This window comes from Macrobrachium nipponense, chromosome 35 (genome assembly GCF_015104395.2).
Source record: "Macrobrachium nipponense isolate FS-2020 chromosome 35, ASM1510439v2, whole genome shotgun sequence".
Taxonomy (NCBI): domain Eukaryota; kingdom Metazoa; phylum Arthropoda; class Malacostraca; order Decapoda; family Palaemonidae; genus Macrobrachium; species Macrobrachium nipponense.
The window spans coordinates 37,368,296-37,375,795 of record NC_061096.1 but is presented as its reverse complement, the minus strand read 5'-3'; the positions used below and the strand labels follow the sequence as shown (position 1 = coordinate 37,375,795).

General features: G+C 37.3%; 1 protein-coding gene across 3 annotated transcripts in view; it reads right to left on the bottom strand.

Annotated features, from left to right (window-relative positions):
• Positions 1 to 7,500, bottom strand: part of LOC135208631 (cuticlin-4-like) — a 56,580-nt gene that overhangs the window by 30,886 nt on the left and 18,194 nt on the right. The window contains exon 2 of one of the 3 annotated variants that reach the window (XM_064241015.1): positions 1,797 to 1,865. The exons of the other annotated variants lie outside the window; for them this stretch is intronic. The gene's annotated coding sequence lies outside the window, so the exon portion shown is untranslated. The remainder of the gene's footprint in view (positions 1 to 1,796; positions 1,866 to 7,500) is intronic. 3 annotated transcript variants of the gene reach the window in all.

Below are 7,500 nucleotides of genomic sequence, written 5' to 3'. Positions count from 1 at the left end.
TGTTTCGGAGAAGATTGAATATATATATATTATATATATTATATTATTATATATAATATTATTTTAATTAATTTTAGATATATAAATTATTAATAATTATATATATATGTGTGTGTGTGTGTGGCGTGTGTGGTGATAGTGTTATTGTATGTGTGTATGTTTGTATATATTTATATATCCTGAATCGAATATAATTTTTAACTTACTGCTTCTCTCTCTCTCTCTCTCTCTCTCTCTCTCTCTCTCTCTCTCTTTATTTATATATATATATATAAAATATATATATATATATACTATATATATATGTATATATACATTATATATATATATATATACACACACACACACACACATATATATAAATATATATATATATATATATATACATATATATCTCTCTCTCTGTGTTATCAGGTCACAGAAAATCACGCGGGTAATCTGTCGAAGAAGTACGTCAGTTAAAGCGCGCAAGCGGTCGGCCCTCCGAATTCCATGACATGTCAGCCGTCAGCGAGCCGTCCGCCTTTTTTTTTTTTTTTGGGGGGGGGGGGGGGGGGTGGGGGGGGGGGGGAGGGGGGATGGGCAATTTCAGATATTCATGATTGGCGTAATGACGGCCGGGAATTCAGCACGGAGACAATTTGTGAACATTATTCATAATAAATGGATAGGTTGGATATTACTCTATACAAGAACAATTTTTTAGTTTCAATTTTGGCGAGGTAGCGTCAGCTTGATTACATGTTCCTTGCCGTCTTTGCTAGCCAAACTATAGAATGCAAGGCAAATGAGAGAGAGAGAGAGAGAGAGAGAGAGAGAGAGAGAGAGAGAGAGAGAGAGAGAGATTCTTTTCATCTTTGTGAGTGAAAACTACAGAAGACAAAGTAAATTGAGAGAGAGAGACCTGCATATTCCTTTTATTCTTTCTGAGTGAAAACTACAGAATACAAAGCAAATTATAGAGAGAGAGAGAGAGAGAGATATCTGCATATTCCTTTTATTTTTTCTGAGTGAAAACTACAGAATACAAAAGTTAATAGAGAGAGAGAGAGAGAGAGAGAGAGAGAGAGAGAGAGAGAGAGAGAGAGAGACGCGGCAATTCATGTTCTTATGAGATTATTCTCCAACAAAAATTTTTCTTGATTTTTTCCCCCCGAAAATACTTGATGGTCGTAAAACCATCGATGCCTGACGAGAATTCTCCGGCTGCCGCTGCGTTTCTCTTTCGTAGAGAGACAGATTAAACAGCTTCTGAGATGTCTGGGTTCTTGATCATTCTCTGTTTTATGTCTGCTAATTTTAGAGGCCTTCATTTGTTGCCGTCTAATTGACAGTCGGAATGTTTATGAAGCTTTCGCAGTGGTCCCTAATGTTAAAGTGGCACTATTGAAAGAGAGGAATGTATTTACGTGTATATAATATATAATATATATATAATATATATATATATATCTATATATATATATATATATATATAGTATATATATATATATATACCCGTTATATATATGTTGTTGAATAATAACTCAAATTTTCTTTCTTACTGTCACATGTAGGCATACATACTCTGAGATGTAAAATGTGAAAAGCCTTATGTACCAAACATAGAAGACGCAGCGCGAAAGAGCCTTTAGGCTTATCTTGCGAATGGTAGGCAATTATTCCACATCCTTATAGGCCATTCTTAAATAACATAGGACCTCCCCAACCCTCCACCCCTTATTCCTATCTCATCCCTACTTGCCCCCAACCTCCAACAAAAACAACAACAACAACAACAGCACCAACAAGCTTACCACATCCGCTCACAGCACCAAAGCCCTCTAGCCAGCCACCCTGCCACGGGCAAACGAGGTAATACCAACCTGCAAATGAAATAGAATGTTGCCTGTTACCATTTATTCGGAAAGGAATTCGTAAAAAAAAAAATGGTCTTTATGATAACTGAGATCAATGAGTTTCTTAGTTAAATGCAAACTTTCTTTTATACTTCATTGATATATAAGATAACATTGAATAGCTGTTTATATTGAAAATATGGACAGGGATGAGTATTAGATACAGAAAACACTGCACGGGAAATGTGGTATTAGTGATCAAGAATTTCATCTCAAAGTTTGTTATTCATATAGATATATATATATATATATATATATTATATATATATATATATATGTGTGTGTGTGTGTGTGGTGTGTGTGTGTGTGTGTGTGTGTAATTGGGCGTATACACATGCGTGCGTGTGTATGTGCGCGTTCAAAATCATGAAGTATACGTTAAAGAATGAAACATAACAATAAACGAAATAATAAAACAAAAAGAGACCCGACGCCCTATTAAACTAAGAGAAGAAAAAAAAGAATCTAAGCGCAATGAAGGACGACGAAAAACGACAACATAACGTGTATCGCCGAGGTCGAATGGCACATCCAGCATTCAGCGTCCTTGTGACCCCGACGTCCGAGAGATGGGGCCATGGCCAAGGACATCTAACGGTTACGGGCGGCTCGCGCCAGCCCTGCAGAGCAACAACAGAGCAGCGGCAGACACCTCTTGTAGCCAGTGGGAGCTCTGCCATGCATTGCAAGGCCACGACAAACACTCATCTCCTCCTGCTCTTCTTACTCCTTCCATTCATGGAAGACCCGATGTTATGAATCTCCCGGAGAGAGAAAGAGAGAGATTCTGTTGTTAGTCCGCGTTTGGTCGTTTTCTCTTCTTTATTATGTTTACGTTAGCGGTTTTCGTTAAAGTTTTTTGTTCTGTTTTTTGTTATTGAAATGTTTCATGATTGATTGCAAAGTTTTTTCTATATACGGTGTTGAAAGAAGTTTTCCCAAATCTCGGAAATAATGAAAAGGACGGGTATGATATTTAAGCATTATATATATATATATAATACTATATATTATATATATATATATATATATATATATACATATATATATATATAATATATATATATATATATATATATATATATATATATATATATATATATAGTGTGTGTGTGTGTTTAATGTGTAGAAACAGATCCATAAAACTGTTCAATCAGTATCCATAGCTGATCGCCCATTTTAATTACTCATAACCGCAAAAAGGCATTGCTGAAACACAAATGCAGAAAACGAACGTCCATTGTTTCCTAAAACAATGCCGTTTAAGTGTCACGCTCTCCCAGGCTACATTTTTTTTTTCTCGGAGAGGAAACTGTTTTACTTCAAACCGGTTTCATTCGAAAGCAATTTAAGGCAGGAAGAAAAATCTGTAACACTAAAATTCTCTCCACCCCCATCACCTCCAACTTCGTCTTGCAACGCTCTTGCTCACCCACACACGCAACAACAACAAAAAGAGAATTTTTGTTAGGTAAAAAGTAGGTCAAAATTTAATAGCCCATACGCTTCTACATAACCATCTTTTGATTTACTGCCCCCCCCTCTCTCTCTCTCTCTCTCTCTCTCTCTCTCTGGGATGTTCCTGGTTATGCTAATTCCTCGCATTAGCATAGTTGATGTTGGGCGCTGAGGGGTGGTGTGTGTGATTAGAAGATTCGTTGGGGAACAGATCCCCGGATGGAGAATTCGTGGTGAATGAAAGTAGCCGATGAATTATGGCCTTTGAAAGGGGCGATATCACTCGGGTTTACCTGTGCACGTTAATTAGTTTTCAGGATGTGTAAACATCTGTGTGGAGGGAGCATAAAATGGCCATTAACTGCCACCCAGAAAAGGATGGTCATTTAAGAGAGTGAAGAGAATGAGAAATAAAGAGAATTCAACAAGGATATGTAGCAGCCATACTATAACACCAAAGTCATTGCGTTGAAAATGTAACCATAAGATATAGATATGCAACTTTAATCTAATGGCTAAACACTTGATTGATTGATCAGCTCCTGAAGCGAGAGTGTGCTCATGAGGCGTTTCAAAAATCTGACATCGAGATTTGGCCCAATTCCATTCAATAATGGAACCTTGAAGAGGTGGGGGGGGGGGGGGGAGTGAAAAGGGATTGAGTGGGGGAAGAGTTGGAAGGTGTTTCGGTCCCACCCACATCTCGACCGTCTTTTGTTTCATTGATCTTTTAGCGATGACTCTCTCTCTCTCTCTCTCTCTCTCTCTCTCTCTCTCTCTCTCTCTCTCTCTCTCTCTCTCTCATTTAATTTCTTTTGTCGTTTCGCTTTCTTGCTAAGCGGTCTTTCGTACAGAAAAATGTTAATACCATTGTCTTCATGAACCGTTTTATTGTAAGAGAAAGTGTCTTTAAAACTTTTTATTCTCTTGCAGTTGATGCGTCCTATAATTCTCTCTCTCGCTGCACATCCAATTACTGTTTGAGATATTTGAAAAGCCAATGCAATTAGAGGGAGAAGAACAATAAGAATATTGGAATGATTAAATATCACCCTCATTTATGGAGGTGATGTCATTCATCTTCGGTTTGAGGCATGGCGAAAAACATTTCTATGATGAGGATTTAGTTGATTACCATTCATGTATGCAGTTGCATGATTTGTAAGGTTTTCCGTTCAATAAGTGTCTTCGAAAAAGTTGCCGAAGTTAACAGGGTAAATTCTGAGCAAAGTAAAGTGGAGGACCTATAAGTGTTTTCTCTTGCTCGGAGCAAATGCTTATTGGAGTTAGGTTACGGTTTTTTGGATACTGGAAGGGCATTTACAGCCAGGCCCGCTTTCTCTGTTTCACCAACAAGTTTTTTTTTTTTTTTTTTTTTCAAGCGTTCTTGAACTATATTTTTCGTGGTGCCGGATTATAAGAAATACAAAAGATATATATTATATATATATATATATATATATATATTATATATATATATACACACACATATATACTATATATAGATTTGTGTGTTTGTGTATGTGTATGAGAGTACGACGTGAGTGTGTGTGCGTGCACAATGCATGGTAATGATGTTTATTTTGTGATTTATGTATATTTCACACGAATAATTATTAAAATACTTGTTTTGCAAATGACTCTGTAATTTATTCACATCATTATTATCTCGGAACTGGAGCATCCTGTCAAAAGTACTGCCTGCTGTCAGTTCATCATCATCATCACCATCTACCCCTTCTTCCTCCATAACCCGTCTCTCCACTTCCCCCTTCCCTCCCTACATCCTCCTCCTCAGATCCGCCGATGCGAGCAATTACACATAATTACAAATATCTCATTCCTTCACTTCTCTCGGAAGACGCTGGGTCTTCTGACCTCAATGGGTTTTTCTCTGTTGCTCCGTCACTCCCCCATTCGACTGGAAGACCATTTCTTCTGGCGTAAAGATTTCTCGATACCCCGTCGCCCCCCCGCCCTCCCCCTCCTCCCTCACATTCCCATCTCCCTCCCTCCCCCTGCCACCCCCACCCCCTCCTGATCGTCGGGGGCAAAACTTTCGGGTATACGTCGCCGAGACGCGATGTTGGAGCTTCTAATGCTCACCGTAGGAGGAAGGTAAGAGGAGCTCGGCTGGCTCTAGTCCAAAACTGGGGTCGCGGCACGGGGCATTTGACCTAGTGAACGTATTTCTCTCTCTCTCTCTCTCTCTCTCTCTCTCTCTCTCTCTCTCTCTCTCTCTCTCCACAGATATGCGCACGTGTTTGTATTTGTCTGTCTGCAGGTTAATAGGCAGACGTACAAGCAGACTGAGATAGGAATAAATAGATTTTAAAGCTTGGAAATTATCGACACCTTAGTTTTTTTATCAATAGTTCAGATACTTTTCAGTGAATGAATACGTAATAATGATAGCCTTTATTAGCTTTTAAATTGCGGCTCCAGTTCAGTGGACGCTGCATTTTGTGAATGTTTTTTTTTTTCACTTTTTTATTATTTACTCTTTATGGTCAAATTTAACTGACATACTTTTTTGAGTGTAACGTGTAACTAATATATGGGTTTTACAGGTATCTGATGCATTCTTTTTATCTGCGTGGCTCAGAGTGTCAGCGCATGCAAAATGTGTTAGAAATTCTGCGTGCGCAGTCAAACTTTCTTTTCGTACATTTTCTGAATCCAGACGACTGGTGATCAATGATTGCCAGCCTCAGCAGTATACGAGTAACATACATACATCAAAGGAAGGAAAAATATCCATAAATTTTTGAAATATTTGACAAATACAACAAAAATTCAAATCTGTTTAGACTTTCTTACAAAGCCCAGTTGCATTTATGCCTTAGCAATGCTTTAACACAGATCTAAGACTTAAACTAGGCTAGCTTACGTCATTTCGGCTAAATGTGTCGTTTTACCCCACAAAAACATATATGCTTATACATTATTCTAGAGTTCTTTAATTTTTTTATGTGAGCTGGTGGTTTTTTTCTTGGTGTCTTGAAGATCGATTATTTGACCGAGATGACTTTTTTCGTGTATTTCATGACGCCATCGAAAATATCCTATTATTATTATTATTATTATTATTATTATTATTATTATTATTATTATTATTATTATTATTAGCATTGATGTTGTTGTTGTTGTTGTTGTTTGTTATAACAACGATCTCACACATACCCAAAGAGAGCGCTGTAAACAGCGCTTCGTCAACAGTTCGAGTTGCAAGTTCTCACGCTAGGCGACTGGCAATTAACACGAAACCCTACCCATCCTGCCCTGCCCCTGTGCCGAACCAAACAAGAAAGAAAAGAAGAGAAAAGAAAGAAAAAATCGCTAAGGCCTCTAGGGGTCATGCCAGGTCAAGCACTTGAGAGGGTCGAAAAAATTCGCTCCAAGTTATTTAAGCATTGCTGAGGGGAGATCCGTATGCATGAGGTGTGTATATATATGCTCTGTGTGCGCCACTTAAATAGCTGGGAATGACAGTCATTAGGTTCTGACAGGCCCGGCAACAACCTGTTGTTGTGCTGTTGTTTGGAGGAGGTCGTTAAAGGGATTTCAATGCGTGAGAAAAGTTTCAATGTTGTTGGGGGGTTGGTTTGCTATGCGGCTAATTTGAAAGATTAACGAGTATTTTAGTAATGTCTTGTTTTCAGTGAACTTGAAATGTTATGATAGTATATATATAAAAAATATATATATATATATACTATATATATATAATATATATATATGTATATATATCTATATATATATATATATATATATATATATATAGATATAGATACATATATATATAATTTTTGTACTATTTTGGGATGGATACCAAATCTTTCTGCCGAGCTCAAAATTAATTAATTCTTGAAAATGACACATATTGAATAGATAACAAAGTACCATTTGCTTTGAAGATTGTCGTTTTGCGATATGACTTGAGTCAAAACAAATAATCAAAGACCTTTCGAATTGTCGGTTCTGTTTTTAAGACGGAGATAGAATAAATGTCAAGAAAATCGTGAGATTATCAATGACAAGACATTATAATGCACAGATACACTGTATTATAACCGCAACGCGGCTTTTAAAAAAAAATTCAAATCGCTTCATGTCCCACGGAACACAACAGTGAGTGGTTTTC